At 43.4% G+C, this 17,173-nt stretch overlaps 1 long non-coding RNA gene across 2 annotated transcripts in view; it reads left to right on the forward strand.

The window, feature by feature from the left end:
- Positions 1-17,173, forward strand: part of LOC132691360 (uncharacterized) — a 46,851-nt gene that overhangs the window by 11,631 nt on the left and 18,047 nt on the right. For both annotated transcript variants that reach the window (XR_009615710.2, XR_009615711.2), the window contains exon 2: positions 7,060-7,190. This is a non-coding gene — a long non-coding RNA (uncharacterized LOC132691360). The remainder of the gene's footprint in view (positions 1-7,059; positions 7,191-17,173) is intronic.

The raw sequence follows: 17,173 nt of genomic DNA on the forward strand, positions 1-17,173 counted from the left end.
CCAGTATGGAGCCCATTGTGAGGCTGAATCTCACGACCTTCAGATCATGACCTGAGCTGAAATCAAGAGTCAGTTACTTAACTGACTGAGCCACCCAGGTGCCCCAAAGTTATTTTTTTTTTAATTTTAAAATTTTTAAGTTTATTTATTTATTTATTTATTTATTTAGAAAGAGAGAGAGAGACAGAGACAGAGAGAGACAGAGAGAGACAGAGAGAGAATGGGAGAGGGGCAGAGAGAGAGGGAAAAAGAGAAAATCCCAAGCATGCTCCACACTGTCAGCATAGAACCCAATGGAGGACTCACACTCATGAAACATGAGATCATGACCTGAGCCAAAATCAGGAATCAAACACTAAACCTACTGAGTCACCCAGTCACCCCATCTAAAAGCTGTTTTTCTTTTTCTTTTTTTTTTTTGTTAATTTGTTTATTTATTTTTGGCGTGTCCAATATTTTATTTATTTATTTACTTATTTATCCTTATATTAAATATAATTTATTGTCAGATTGGTTTCTATACAATACCCAATGCTTATCCCAACAGATGCCTTCCTCAATGCCCATTATCCACTTTCCCCTCTCCCCTCCCCCCATCAACCCTCAGTTTTTTCTCAGTATTTAAGTCTCTTATGGTTTGCCTCCCTCCCTCTCTGTAAATTTTCCCCCCTTCCCCTCCCCCATGGTATTCTGTTAAGTTTCTCAGGATCCACATATGAGTGAAAACATATGGTAACTGTCTTTCTCTGCCTGACTTGTTTCACTTAGCATAATACCATCCAGTTCCATCTATGTTGCTGCAAATGGCCAGATTTCATTCTTTCTCATTGCCAGGTTGTATTCCATTGTATATATAAACCACATCTTCTTTATCCATTCATCAGTTGATGGACATTTAGGCTCTTTCCATAATTTAGCTATTGTTGAAAGTGCTGCTATAAACATTGCGGTACCAGCTGCTCTGGAAAACAGTGTGCAGATTCCTCAAAAAATTAAAAATAGATCTACCCTATGACCCAGCAATAGCACTGCTAGGAATTTACCCAAGAGATACAGAAGTGCTGATGCATAGGGCCAAAGCTGTTTTTCAAAACAAGTAATCTCAGTAAGACATTGTCCCTGCACCACATCTGGGAGAATTCTCAGTCTGAAGCAATGTTCCCTTCTGCTGCTCACACTGTTCCATGTGAGCCATCCTAAGATTTTCAGTCTTTTTTTTTTTTTTTTTTTTTTTTATGAGAAGAGGCTTTCCTTACACCCTGAGTGTCAGGAGTTCATAACTCTGACACTCTGGAAGAAATGCTAAGTGAATGGTAACTGTAAGTTAAGTGTAAAGGGACAGGTGTTGCCTCTACGGATGACAGTGGGGAGCCCAGAACAAAAGGGACAGAGAGCCAGAAGAATGCCCCAGGCCACTTGGATAATTCAAGGGTTTTCTCAGGCTTTGCTTTTACCTGAGCCAGGAACCAACGTTTCTTCCATTACTAATGCACTTAAACAGTTATGAAGACACAAGGGAAGGAAAGGGTCTTGTAATTTGCTTGAGGGTCAGGCTGTTTGCTCGGGTCCCTGGTTGTGGCTCCTGGGTGAATCCTTTCTGTTTCCTTCAGTTTTTGGGATAGACTCCTGGCCTGGATGTGGATGGATGTGGCTCAAATAAATGTATTTCAGTCAATTAAGGCAAAAACAGTGGATGTCTTCAGGACATAGATCTGAGCCTACTGGTCACAAGATGCAAACTCTTAGCCATGGATGGCTAGTAAGTTGGGATAATGTGGTCATATTGCCAAGGAAACCTGTTGGAGGTCACTTTTGGAAAGCTGCCTGCGGCTTAGGCTTGGGTGAGAAGGTTGTTGCTCCTGGCTTTCTTGGCAATGGGCAGAGCTCTGAGCACTTACTATGTGTCAGGCATTGGTTAAGCAATAGGAAGTAGGTACTCTTACTGAAAACTAGGCTGGGTGATTTGTCTCAGGAGATGGAGGAGGCAGGATTGGAACTCAGCTCTGTATATTTTCAAAGCCTATGCTGCTAAGTACAGCCCCAGGAGAACTCAGTTCTGGCTGGGATTCCCTGACTCTTGAATCAGAAGGAACATCAAAGAAGATTTGGTTTTTGTTATGTGGGTCCCTTTGAGAGGCAGCCTGGCACCATGTGTGGGGTCTGGAGCCAAGCTGGTGGTGTGGAAGTCCTGACTGTGCCAGCTGAGCATTCCTGGGTCTGAGTGTGGTGGCATAAAGCCCAAATGGGCTGGCACAGAGGCCATAAGCTATTTTATTTACTCTAGTGTGGTAGGATTCAGTCAAGCAGATCTGACTTGCAGGTACCAGCTGAGTGACGTGGGGCAGGTGTCTCCACATCCAGCCATCATCTGTAACATAGGTCTACTGATACAGCCCTGCCTCAGAGGGGATGAAAATTAAACTAGTCTATTCTTATCAAGTACTTAGAAAAAAATCTGGTGCCCAAACCTGTCAACATTACTTATCATATGGAAATCTATGAATTCCCTAGTTTTCCAATTTGGAGACAGCTTAAAAGTCATTCCTTAAGCTTAGTTGACATGTCCAGCTTGATTGTGTAAAGGGCTTCTTGTTGGAGAGGGTTGGAGTGTGGTCAGAGGGAGGCTACAGACAAACGGTAGCCTTGCAGCCATGCAGTCAGCTCACACAGGAGACTGGGCTTCCAGAGTGTTCCTCCTGCTCCTGAGCCATGCCTGAGACTCAGGAGGCCATGGTGGGGCTCTGACCCCACTCCCCAAACTGTGGGAGGCACCTATGACATTTCCCAGGTGCTGCCAGGATGCCTTTGCCTTGCTGCTTCCTCCTGCCCAGCCAGCCTGAGGCTCTTTCTGCTTTTCTTTCTGTCTTTGATGATCTAAACTTTGGGGACCTGGGACGAGCTGAGTATCTGACTTGAGCCCCTACTTTGCTCTCCGTTTCACTGTTCTTTTTTTTTAATTTAAAAAAAAATTTTAATGTTTGTTTATTTTTGAGAGAGACAGACAGTGTGAGTGGGGGAGAGGCAGAGTGAAAAGGAGACAGAATCCAGAGCAGCCTCCAGGCTCTGAGCAAGCTATCAACACAGAGCCTGACGCAGGGCTTGAACTCACAAACCAGGAGATCATAACCTGAAGTCAGATGCTTAACCAACTAAGCCACCCAGGCACCCCTTAATTTTTTTTAGTCTTTACTTATTTTTGAGAAAGAGAGAGAAAGAGACAGTGTGAGCAGGGGAGGAACAGAGGGAGAGGAAGACACTGAATCCAAAGCAGGTTCCAGGCTCTGAGCTGCCAGCACAGAGCCTGTTGTGGGGCTCGAACCCACAACCACAAGTTCATGACCTGAGCCCAAGTCAATTGCTCAACTGACTGAGCCATCTAGGTGCCCCTTAGTTTCACTGTTCTTATATGAAGTCATTCTGTTACTGACTATGACAATAATTTTTCAAATAATAATTCAATGATGTTAACAACTAGCCCATATTGAAAATGTTCAGTAAGTCGGGCACCATGCTGCACAGTCTGTGTGTTTTATCTCAGGCGACCCCCCCCAAAAACACTGGTGATGTTGTAATCCCCACTTTCCAGATGAGGAAATGGACTCAGAGAAGAAACTTACCCCAGATCACATGTGAGATTCAAACCCAAGTCCTTTGGACTGTGTGGTAGCTCTTAGCCACTATACTTAGCTACTTGGGGTTAGAAATTTGGAGACAGTCTTGCAGTGGGGAGTGAAGTGAGAGGTCAGGGTGGATTGAGGGGGAAGTCAGGTACATGTTACTTATTCTTAATTTGAGGATGCTTTGATGGGCACCAGTGACAAAGGTCCCAGGGCAGTTTTGTTGACCTAGCAGGGTCCTGTCACTAATGCTTTGCTAACTACTGAGACCCCTGGATCAAGTCAGGGCCCAGCCAGCATCCAGCAAGTCAGCCAGGCATCTGGACCTGTGGTGCTTGGGAGAAGAGATGGGACAGACAGGCCTGGGTTTAGGAGTCTGAAGCATGTACCATCTCCACCCAGGAAGAGACCCTGAAATCCAGATGGGCTGCCTCCCTCCAAGTGTGCAAACTCCCCACCCAAATTCTACAGGAAGGGACCTTTCAAGACATTTGCTCCATTTCTTTAATTATAGACTCTGTGACCCAAGAAAAGGAAGGAACTTACCATTACTCTGCACGAGAGAGCTGAGGCCACCATTTATTGAGTGCTTCCTATATGCAAGACCTTTGCTCTGTGTTCTCCCTCCTTCTCTCATTTAACCCCTGCCATAGTGCTAACTGGTTTTCCTCAGAACCTGGCATCATGACATCCAGATTAGGATGGTTCACATTGTACCTTAGTGACTCCCTAACAACTGCTGCTTATGGGCATGGGGCTGCTCCACCCCCACCTCAGAGGAGACCCTGCTTAACCAACATTCCTTGTCCATCAGAGGCAGCTGGCCACCCTTCCTTCTGGTGTCTTCTCTACTCCAGCCACACTGGCTGGCTCCCAGGGCCTTGAACAGACCAAGATCTGTCTTTCCTCAGGGATTTCACACGTGTCCCCCTCTGGAAAGCTCTCCTCACCATGCACATCTCTCTCCTCCCGCCTTGCCTGTCCATCTCCTGCACATCCTCAGGTCTCAGCTTACATGTCTTGCTCAAATACATTTTTTCTAACCTCTCCTCCTCAAATGGGATCATTTTGTTTCTTCATAGCACATATCCCAATTTGAGAATTTAATTTTATTTGGGGGCCTATTTGCTGAACTCCTCCCCTCTGCTGAATGATGAAGTAATGGAGGTTAGTGGAATGGCTATTTTGTCCACTATAGAACACTTCTCACCAGCACAGTGTCGGGCACAAAGCAGAGCTCACCAGACATTTGTTGAATGATGGATGGTCAGAATGGGCTGAACATGAGTCACTTAAAAATCTCCATCTTTACCACTAGTTTTTGGAGTTCAGACTTTAAATACAAAGGTTATGGAAGAAAACTGCTGAACTTTCTAAAATATTGATCAAAGTAGCTAGAAATCAAAATCAGATTTGGGGGTCTAAATGGTACATTGACTTGTAGCTGTCAAAGGCTATCAGGGATGCAGAACTTGATGTGAGAGAATGTGAGTGACAGCTCAATGAGAAACAGGCAAACTGGGGCTGCCTCCAAGTTTGAGATCATCTTCGGGGGAAAAAAGTTGTGCTTCTAAGTTGTGTTAATTGGTAGAAAAACTCAATCTGCGAACAAGATTTGAAGGGCAGGGCACACTATTTTTTTTTGCTGGGTGAAGGGACAGTTGTGTAAGTTTGCAGGGATACAGCTACACTGGACCATCGGGAGCTGTTGGCAAGCTCCTGCACAATGGAAAGCTGTGTAGTGCAGCCATTAGCTCCGTTATGATCCTCATTTATGATTTTATTTACTTAATAATTCAGTCTTTCGTGTCATGAATTTTTGAGAGAGACATTCAATTAGGAATTATGACTGCAGTTTAGAGAAATATATCTCCTTATTGGTGAGGTGGGTGCCAACTTTCTTTTATGGGTGCACCTGGATGCATTCCAGAACATTTGGAAGAAACAAATTTTAACACTTCTCCCTTTCTCCCTCAAAGCTTGGGAGTTGTGCCAGTTAGAAAAACCTTCCTGTGTCCTCTCAATTCTAGGTGTAGTGTTACATTGGTAGCAGGCAGAAAGGGCAGGGGTGCTCTGGTGACATCTCCCAACTAGTTCACCTGGACAGATATTTCCTAAAATCCTACCACATCCAACTTCTTCCTTGGACCACATGCAGGTGTGAAGTTTTCTCCATTTAATGAGTCTTTCTCCCAAATGACACTCTCATTCTGATGTTTGCTTCTAATACTTCCCATCTCATCAGACTCAGAGTTCATCCTAAACTTTCCCACAGGAATACTCACAACCTCCTCCAAAACCCCCAATTTTCCATCTGGAATGTGTTACATTAGTGTTCCTTGGTTATAAGTAATGGGAATGTACTCTGTCTAACAAGCAGAAAAAGAATTTGTTAGTGACACATTGTCATTGAAAAGCTGAAGACATAGGTTGAGAAAGTGGAAAAGTAAGGCACTGAGGTGGCAAGAAAGCTGGACCATCTCTCCAGTCAAGGCAAATGAGCACCAACTTTTGTATCACTCAGCTTAACATGGAAGCTTGAGGGGAGAACATCTGATTGGCTAAGCCTAAGAAGCAGAAGCCAGGGCACTTTTATTGACAGTCCCATCAGACTGTGTACAATGGGAGAGGTGGTTTCCCTCAAACAGTATAGGATGTCATTGTCTAAATAAGAAGGAACACATCTAGGAAGGCAGGCAAAGTCAACACAAGTCTGGTAAAATTGGGAGGGATTTGGATACTAGGCCACCCAAAGAGTGGCTGGAGGAGTTGAAGCCCATTAGCCTAGAGACAAGAAGATTTGGTATTGGAATTCAGCTTTGAATTCTTGAAGAGTGCTTGAAAAAAATATTTTTCTCCTTCCTTATAATGCTGTCATGGAGGTAGGGTTATTATCCCCATTTTATTGATGAGGAGACTAATAATCACAAAAATTGAGTAGTTTGCACAAAGTCACATTATAAGAGGGCAAAGCTGGTTCAAACCCAAATTTTTTTGACTCTCAAACCCATGCTGAATGCTTCTTTTTGACTCATTGAGGACATGTTAAAAGGAGTGGGTAGAATAGATAGAAAAATCAGGCAAAACTTGGGTAAATATCAGGGAGAACTTCTCTTGTGTTGTTATTGTTTTAAACAGAGTTTTCTAGCAGTGTTCTTTAGAAACAGTGATCTTACTGGGATGGATAATTGCCATTTTTGTTTCTCAGTTCTATCCTTTCCTTCTTTTGGTAATCATGGGCCAGTTTTACTTTGCAGATGTCTTCAGTAATCTCCTTGCTGGGTGGGCATTTGAGTTTGTATCCCTCATGGGGGTTTACAGTAGCTAATGTTTTTAAGCACTTATTTTCCAGGCACTACTTCTGGGTTTTTTCATCAGTCAACTCATATAATACTTGCACCATTTTTATGAGATAGAAACAATTTTTATTCCACTTTTACAGAGGAGGAACCTGAGACAGAACATGTCCAAAGTTACACATGCGGTACACAATAGAGCTGGAATCTGAAACAGGTAGTCTGCTTCTGAGTCTGCATTATCTCAGTTATGGTGGCACAGAACTTAAACTGACAGGTAAGCCAATCCACCCTTGTAGCCAACATTTTGGAAGAGCAGAGAGGTCACATGACAGCATAAAATGGCATGTAAGCAACTAGAAGATGGAGCGGATGCTTGAGGAGAGGAGGTATGAGAGAGAAGCACAGCTTTGGACACTGGCCACCCAGTGCCAGGCCCCATGTGGCCCAGCTGTCCTCTGTTTTCTGTCCTTGGCCAGTCATATCCTTCCCAGTTCCCCATTACCTGAGCTAGTTTGAATGAACCTGTTTCTCATCTCTGCTTTCCTTACTGACAACTCTTCCACAATGTACACTTCTGCCCAGGGGAGTCAACAGTGTCTTCTCTGTACCCAAGTCTAGAGCAAACCAACAAGAGGGTAGGAAACAAGGCACCCCAAGATTCCTGGAAACCCCACAAGGGAGAATCATAGAATGTTTTAAGCATCTTTGACTGTGAAACAGCTCTCAAAATATCCTCTTGGCAAAGGCATTTTTGTTTGGTGAAAATTTACAGGTACTTACCATGTTTTTGAAAAATCAAGACCTTGCTTCTACCCATACCCTTGGTAGAGAAAGCAAGGTCACTAACCCCCACCTGCCTCCAGAAAGAGCAAGTCCCAGACTACTTGCTGGGAGCCCAGCCAAGTGCCATCTGAGGTACTGTGGGATTGTCCATGCTGCTGTCCCATCCCAAGGCAGTTTGAGAATGTAGCCAATCGACTCCTCTCCCCAGCACACTCTGTTCAACAGAAGAAAAAGACTTTGTGTCTCTCTCATAACTTGATCCTCTGACCTGTGACTTAGGATCCTTCTGGACCTGGAAGGAAGGTGGTTTCCATGACACAGAAGGTCAGACAGAAAAGATTTCTCATAGTATGCTCCTTTGAAAGAAGGATCCAAGTTCAGTATCTCAATCTGGTGGAAGTTAAGAGGCTTGCCTGCTAGGAAGACTTACTTAGGTTTATGGTCAGTGCATTTTGGAAATGCCCATTAGTGTTGCAAACCAGTAAAGAATACAGGGGGTCGCTGGCACCTAATGGTTGCCTTTGTGCAAGAATAATCCTGTGAACTATTTGAGTGGACTAGAATGGGTTCTGTGTCTCTATGTTAAGCCCAAGAGTGCTAAAGCGATTTCTTTCCCCAGCATCTTCCCAAGGTAGATCTTTTTTTATGCCAGGGGCTCAGAAAGACTCCAGAGAAGCTGCTGTAGAATCACAGCTTCTGCCACAAGAAAAACAACTACCTGCCAGGCCCTGTGCCATGCTCTTACCTACGCCATCTCTCTAAATCCTCAGCCCAGCCCTAAGAGGTAGAACTGTTGTTACCCTGTCTCACAGATGTGGAAAATGAGGCTCAAAAAACTTGATTTATTGCCCCAGAAGTAGAGCTGGAACTTGAGGTGGTGAGTCTAACCCCAAAGAGATGGAACCTGCCCCCAATCTTCATTTTGGAGAATTTACTTTTCTTTCCTGGTTCACTGATTCCCTTCCTCTTGGCTCTTCCTTCTGCTTGTGCTCCTAACAATCCCAGACACTCCCTACTACATGTACCCTGAGCCACCTCCCACCTCTCTACCCCACAACCCCGTTGTCACTGGGTGGCCCAAGCAAGAAACTAGAGCAAAACAGTTTAGGCCCTTGAAGACCCTCAGTTTTGTCACATCCCTTCTCTCCTGCCTGAGCCACTGACTACAGTTCCCTCTCCTCATCTGCTTTGTAACACCCCTGGATAGAATTCTGGATTCTTGACTCATCCATCCATCCATCCACTCATTCAGTTGAACAAATTTTGAGCACCTTTAATGGATCAGGCACCGTTCCATGTCTTGGAAACACAAAAACACATAGACTAGAGTCCCTGCCTGTTAAAGAACACAATTTTGGGTGGCAGACCATGGACAAGACTACAAATAAATGAAAAAGATAAATAAGCAAGACTATGGCAAGTGTCTTCACGGACAGTCCCAGCAGGAGGACATGGAGGAGGTAAGGGCAACTTTAGACAGCAAGACTGGGCTACATCTTTCTGTGGGATGACTTGGTTTTAGGGGGCTGAATGGACTTCTGGTGCCACACTAATGGGGCCCAAGTATGGTATGAGTTTCCTGGGTGCTTCTGCCCTGCAGACACTTCTTTCTCCCCTAGGTCTGTCAGTCAGGAATCCTTAGGAAGGGAGTTAGCAGCCAGGCTTAGTAAAACCTAGTGGAATAGGCAAGGCTGCTAATTTAGCTCCATCTGTTCCTGTCCAGGATGGAGCGCTGGCTCATCCTACCCTTCCTGGGGGACCTTTCTCTCTGGTTCCAGAAATTGTCCTTGGCACCTGCCTACCAGGTCTCTTGTCAATGAAGCAAAAGATTAGCCTCCAACTTCATTGTGTCACTTGTCCAAGTGAGCCTCATACCTCTCCTTCCCCCGAGGTTCATCTATGTGTTTCTTTTTTTTTTTTTTTTTTTTTTTTTTACTGTATATTTGTTTTTGAAAGAGAGTGAGAGAGAAAGAGCAGGGGAGGGGCAGAGAGAGGGGACAGAGGATCTGCAGCAGGCTCTACACTGACAGCAGAGAGCCTAACACAGGCTCAAACACACAAACCATGAGATCATGACCTGAGTGGAAGTCAAGAGTTGGACGTTTAACTGAGCCACTCATCTTTTGTTTCCAGGCCTCATTTTGTAACTGTCTCTGCTGACCTTTTACTAGGATGTATTTGTGAGCACATTTTGTTTATCCCCTGGGGCCCTGGGATCCAAAGGGATTTGGGGGTGGCTCTGTCACAGAGGGAAGTTCTCTGGGGTTCTTGCTGATTTTACCTTTTTTGGAAGCCTGTGAAATAATAAGAAATGAATACGGGCATACTTTGGAGATATTGTGGGTTCAGTTCCAGACACCACAATAAAGTAAATATCACAATAAAGTAAGCCAAATGAATTTTTTGGTTTTCCAGCTCACATAAAAGTTACATTTACACTATATAGTAGCCTATTAAGTGTGAAATAGCATTATGTCTAAAATAACAATATATATTCTTGAATTCAAGAATACTTTATATAAAGCACTTATATAACTCAACACCAAAAAATCAATCTGATTAAAAAATGGGCAAAGGATATGAATAGACATTTTTCCAAAGAAGGCATGCAGATGGCCAACAGACACATGAGAAGATGCTCAACATCACTAATCACCAGGGAAATGATCATAAAAACTACAATGACATATCACCTTACACCTGTCAGAATGGCTAAACTGAAAGAGACAAGAAATAAAAAGTGTTGACAAGAATGTAGAGAAAAAGGAACACTTGTGCTCTATTGGTGAGAATGTAAATTGGTGAAATCACTGGGGAGAACAGTATGGAGGTTCGTCAATAATAAAAATTAGAAATACTATATGATCCAAAAAATTCACTACTGGGTATTTACCCAAAGAAAATGAAAACACTTTCAGCAAGTTGTAATTATTTTTCTGGTAGATTTTGCCTCGGTGTTGATGGCTGCTGACTGATTAGGGTGGTGGCTACTGAAGGTTGAGGTGACTGTGATAACTTCTTAAAAGAAGACAAGAATGAAGTTTGCCACATTGTTTAACTCTTCCTTTCACAAATGATTTCTCTGTAACCTGTGATGCTGATTGGTAGCATTTTACCCACAGTAGAACTTCTTTCAGAGTTGGAGTCAATTCTCTCAAACTCTGGTGTTGCTTTATCAACTAAGTTTATGTACTATTCTGAATCCTCTGTTGTCATTTCAACAATCAATATTCACAGGATCTTTGCCAGGAGTAGATGCTATCTCAAGAAACCACTTTCTTGCTCATTTAAGAAGCAACTCCTCATCCATTAAAGATTGATCATGAAATTTCAGTGATTCAGTCCCACCCCTGAACTCCACTTCTTTTTTTCTTTAATGTTTATTTATTCTTGAGAAAGAGAGAGAGAAAGAGAGACAGAGTGTGAGTGGGGGAGCATCAGAGAGAGAGAGAGAGAGAGAGAGAGGGAGACACAGAATCCACAGCAGGCTCCAGGCTCTGAGCTGTCAGCACAGAGCCTGACGCGGGGCTCAAACTCATGAACTGCATGAGATCATGGCCTGAGTCGAAGTCGGACACTTAACCGACTGAGCCACCCAGGTGACCCTGAGCTCCACTTCTGATTCTAGTTCTCTCACTGTTTCCACCACATCTGCAGATACTTCCTCCCCTGAAGTCTTGAACCCCTCAAAGTTATCTGTGAGGGTTGGAATCAACTGCTTCCAAACACCTGTTAATGTTGATATTTTGACCTCTTCCCATGAATCATGAATGCTCTTGATGGCATTTAGAATGGTGAATCTTTTCCAGAAGGTTTTCAACATACTTTGCCCAGACCCATCAGAGGAATCACTAACTATGGCATCTATAGCCTTAAGAAATGTATTTTTTTTAACATTTATTTATTATTGAGAGACAGAGAGACACAGAGTATGAGCAAGGGAGGGACAGAGAGAGTAGGAGAGACATAGAATCTGAAGCAGGCACCAGGCTCTGAGCTGTCAGCAGAGAACCTGATGCGGGGCTCGAACTCACAAACCGTGAGATCATGACCTGAGCTGAAGTTGGACGCTTGACTGAGCCACCCAGGTGCCCCTGTATTCCTTAAATAATAAGGCTTGGAAGTTGAAATTACTCTTTGATCCATGGGCTGCAGAACGGATGTTGTGTTAGCAGACATGAAAACAACATTAATTTCATTGTCCATCTACACCAAAGCTCTTGGATGACCAGATGCATGGTCAAAGAGCAGTTATATTTGAAAAGGAATCCTTTTTCCTGAGCATCAGTTCTCAACAGAGGGCTTAAAATATTCAGTAAACCATGTTGTAAACAGATGTGCTGTCATCCAGGCTTTGTTGCTGCATTTATACAGCACAGGCAGAGTAGATTCAGCATAATTCTTAAGGGCCCTAGGATTTTTGAAATGATAAATGAGCACTGACTTCAACTTATAGTCACCAGCTGCATTAGCTTCTAACAAGAGAGTCAGCCTGTCCTTGAAGCTTTAAAGCCAGGCATTAACTTATCCTCTCTAGCTATGAAAGTTCTAGATGGCATCTTCTTCCAATAGAAGGCTGTTTTGTCTACATTGAAAACCTGTTGTTTACTGTACTCACCTTCATTAATTATCTTAGATCTTCTGGACAACTTGCTGCAGCTTCTATATTAGCACTTGCTGCTTCACCTTGTCCTTTGATATTATGGAGACGGCCTCTTTCCTTAAACCATATGAACCAGCCTCTGCTAGCTTCTAACATTTCTTTTGCAGCTTCCTCACCTCTCTCAGCCTTCACAGAATTGAAGAGAGTCAGGGTTTTGCTCTGGATTAGGCTTTGGCTTCAGGGAATGTTGTAACTTGTTTGATCTTCTATCCAGACCAAGAAAACTTACCTCATATCAGCAATACAGCTGTTTCTCTTTCTGATCATTCATGCGTCCACTGGGGTAGCACTTTTCATTTCCTCCAAGAACTTTTCCTTTGCATTCATTTACAATTTGGCTAACTGGACAAGAGGCCCAGGTTTCAGCCTGTCTTGGCTTTAGACACACCTCCCTCACTAAGCTTAATCATTTTTAATTTTAGACTTAAAGTGAGAGACATGTGACTTTTCCTTTCATTTGAACACTTAGATGCCATTGTAGGGTTATTAAATTGGCCTAATTTCAATGATATTGTGTTTGGGAACAGGAAGCCCCAGGAACAGGGAGAGATACAGGAATGGTCAGCTGGTAGATCAGTCAGAACACACACAAAATTCATTGCTTAAATTCATGGTCTTACACGGATGCCCCAAAACAATTACAATAGTAACATCAAAGATCACTGACCACAGATCACCATAGCAAACATAATAACAATAAAAACGTTTGGAATATTGTGACAATTACCAAAATGTGACACAGAGACATTAGGTGAGCAAATGCTGTTGGAAAAATGGTGCTGATAGACTTGCACAATGCCACAAAGCTTCCATTAGTAAAAATGCAGTATTTCCAAAGAGCGATAAAGTGAGGCCAATAAAATGAGATATGCATATATATTGGCCTCTGTCCCCAGCTTCTGACACAGGACTCCTAAACCCTTGCAAATAGAGATGTTAGGAAAATCTTTTGTTCTTACATTTAGTCTTTGGCTCCAGTTCCTGACACAGAGCTCCTAAATCCCTTGGAACTTCCTGAGCGATAAGAGAGTCATTTGTTCTAATAGGTGACTCTTGGTGAACTCCTGGATGTAAGGGGTCAGAAGTAAGCCATGATTAGAAGCTTGAAATGTTCAATCTTCCCCCACACACCCCATTCCCAATTCTCCAGTGAGGACAGAGGAAAGGAGGGATGAAAACAGAGTTAATGATCAGGCATGCCTACATGTTGAAGCCTCCATAAAAATCCCAACAGTATGGGGTTCAGAGAGCTCATGTGTTGGTGGACCATTTTCCTGCCTGGAGGGTGATGTACCTCAACTATACAGAAATGAAAGCTCCCATGTTCAGGACCCTCCTAGACTTTGCCCTATGTATCTCTTCATCTGGCTGTTCAGCTATGCCCTTTATCATATCCTTTATTATATTATAAACTGGCAAATGTAAGTGTTTCCTTGAGTTCTGTGAGTTGTTCTAGTAAATAATTGAATCCAAGGTGAGGGGTTTGGTTTATGGGACTTCGAATTAGTAGCCAAATTGGACAGAGGTTGTGGGTAATCTAGGGACATGCCACTGGTCATTTGCATCTGAAGTCAGGGGCATCCTTGTGGGACTGAATCCTTAGCCCGTAGGGTCTGCTCTGCACGAACTTCAGTTAATGTCTGAATTGAATTGAATTGTAGGATACTCAGCTGGTGACAATTGCTTAGTGGGGGACCCCCCCCCCACCCCTCACCGCCAACTGGTGACCAGAAGTGTCAGAAATGTAGTGTTCTGTATGAGTAGTAAAGGCGAGACACAGGGGAGAAATGAATTCTCCTTTACAGAAACTTCCCAACCTTCCACAAAATGTTCTTCACTCTGTGGGTCCAAGTTAATGGATGCTGCAGTCTCCCATCCCTCCAACCCCACTCCGGTTAGGACAATCAGACTGATGTTGCCCAGTAAGATTGTACTCAGGGGTTTGAATGTGTGAAACCATGAGCTAAAAACATCGATTTATCTGCAAAAGCCCAAACTGTATCCAACCAAGTCAGATTTTTTTTCTCTTTATAGATTTATGTACTGTGCCAAGGTAATTTTATTCTTTCTAACATCAGGAAAAGACCCTAATACCCATTGAGCCAGTTTGAACTTAAAATGAACTTAAAATTGTCTGAAGCTTTTGGATCAGATTCTCAAAATACTCTCTGAAATGAATCCAAACAACCACTGCCGCTGGGCTGCCCAGACTGGTTTACTAGCGTCACTGCTGATCCTGTGCCCTTTGCCTGCTGCCTGTGCGTTTTGCAAGTGTTGCTTTGCAAGGCTTTCCAAGGAACAGTGAGGGGCTGGATCATCACAGCACCAATCCTAAGCTGGTCCGCACTGGAGAATATCATAGGTCGAGACCCTTGGGCACCCTATGCCACCTTCTTCATGCTACAGTTGGGGCCAGGAGGTCCAGAGAAGTCAGGGCCATCCTGTCTTCTGTACCTCAGACTGGTGCATTTGTTGGGTTCTCTTCCATCCCAGTAGTTCTCAACCTCAGCTACACATCAGAATCATACAGAAGCAAAGAACCCTTCTGACCAGAGAGGATATTTGTTGTCCCAGCCCAACCCAGAAGAGACTACACCTCCCACTGAACCCGGCCAAGCCAAGAGCTGGGTGGGAGGTGGGCTCAACAGGTCTGTTAAGCCCAGAACTGCATATGGTGAACCTGGGCTCCCTCCAGTTCCTCCCATCCCAAATACCAATTCCATTTCCCCAACTATAACATGAAGGTCTTGGTATAACTTATTGTAGCAGCTGCACAGTTCTTTGATTACTAGAAAAGCCAGTAATTTTACTGGAAAGGCCAGTAAAGTCATGTGAGTTCAGGTTCCTCAACTGTCTTATTCCTTTGGCATCTCCAGTGCCTACACAGTATCTGGCACATAGTGGCACACAATAAATATTTGTGGAAGAGTAAATGAATGAGTGAATGAATGAATGAATGAGTATACAATACATACATAAGAACAACAATTTCCCAGACATAAGAACACCTGGACTAGATTCTCCTCCCTGCTTTGTATTTCTTATATAGATATGAATTTGTGTATTTAGGAAGGAGCTGGTATAATACTGCTTAAAGTCAGATTCTGATTCGACTATATTCTAACCATTTGATCTTGTAGGTTATTTCACTTGCCTGAGTTTCAGTTTCTGTATGTGTAAAATGGGAAAATAGTCCCTATATCACAGTGTGTGAAAAACCCTTGGCACAGTGCCTGACACATGGCAGACACTCACATGTTAGCTATTGTCAGTATTAATAGGAAGCTTTGTTTCCATGTATGCCTATCTATACCGGTATCTATTTTTATACTCATTTAACAGCCATGAAGTTCAGGGTTAAATAATTATTGTGTTTATCCTACAAATACTACTGACTGTCTTTGGCCCCCTTTATAGCTCTGACTCTTTGCCCAGCTTATTTTCAACTCTTAAAGAGTTACAGTCCATGTGTTAAGTGTTACATTTACACTTTCTTCTTGGTTACCAGAGTTACAGCTTATCAACACAGTTTAAATTCTCCACGCCTGTTTTCTATCACTTGTCTCCCAGAACCATCCACTTGGCAAAGCTCTTGGTTCCTTCTCAGTATTTTTTTTTTCCCAGTCACCTGATATTATGCCTGTCTCTTCTACTGGTTTTTTTTTTTTTTTTCCTCCTCAGCTTCTCCTCCTTCTTTGGCAGGGATAGCAAATGGTTTTCATTGCTTGTGCCAGCTCAGATAGCCTGGAGAGCTACATTGAGGCTTCTAAGGCCATGTCTGGGGTTGGTGGGGCAGAGCATCATGATTGATTGGCAATGCCTGCCACTGATGTGGGAGAGGAAGGTAGGGCTATGTGTGGTAGCCATTTGCCATTCTTATTTGGGCAAAGGAAACACTGTGACATCTTTTTGCAGCTTTACTATAAATCTTCAAACAAAATCAAACGTAGGCTAAAAAACAAAGTTAAATCATCTAATACAGTATACCACAATTTGGCCAGGTGGTAAAAAATGATTTCTTCTCATTCTCTCTTAGCCAGAGGGAACATCTATATCCTCCTGTCTTTGGGGAAATGGGAGGCCTTGGTAAAGAATGTTCTTCCTTCTCTCTAGAAAGCACAGGCTACAATAGACAGATTGCTTCAGAAGGAATATTAAATTTGCTGAGTAAACTCTGAGATCTGTTTGGTTAAACGGAGAGCTAGGCTTTCTAAGAGATTGTAAGCAAGGGCTATGTGGTAGGGAAGGTATCACTGGCCTAGGACCAATCCTGAGTGGCGTGCTTTCTTACCTCCTCAAAGGCCTGAATAAAGTCACCTAGCTTTGTCTCCATACTTCAAGAAGAGGAGGTATCCAGGGAGGGGCTAACTTGTGAGCAGAGGGCTTAGAAGCATCCATGACTGGTACTGGGTCCTTCTGATGAGACATGGCTAAAGCCCCCACCTGGCTCTGTATACCCTGCCCCACTGTGGACCCATGACCAAGTCTTAAGATTCCCTCCTTGGCACCTTTTGGGATGAGCACTGGGTGTTGTTTGGAAACCAATTTGACAATAAACTTCATATATTGAAAAAATAAAAAAAATAAAGATTCCCTCCTTGCTCAGAAACCTCTCCTCTGTGAGAAGACATAAAGCCAGCATGGCCACTGACCCCATCTGTCTGACCATTCTTTTGGCTACTACCCTGGGCTCTCCTGTCAACAGTGACTACCTTGTTTGTGACCGCAGCAGCAGCATCCTTTATAGCCTGCAAGGCCTTGGGCAAACTTCCCAACTGCTCTGTATCTCGGTGTCCTCATCTATAAGATGG

The sequence above is a fragment of the Panthera onca genome, chromosome E2 (genome assembly GCF_046562875.1).
Source record: "Panthera onca isolate mPanOnc1 chromosome E2, mPanOnc1 haplotype 2, whole genome shotgun sequence".
NCBI lineage: Eukaryota > Metazoa > Chordata > Mammalia > Carnivora > Felidae > Panthera > Panthera onca.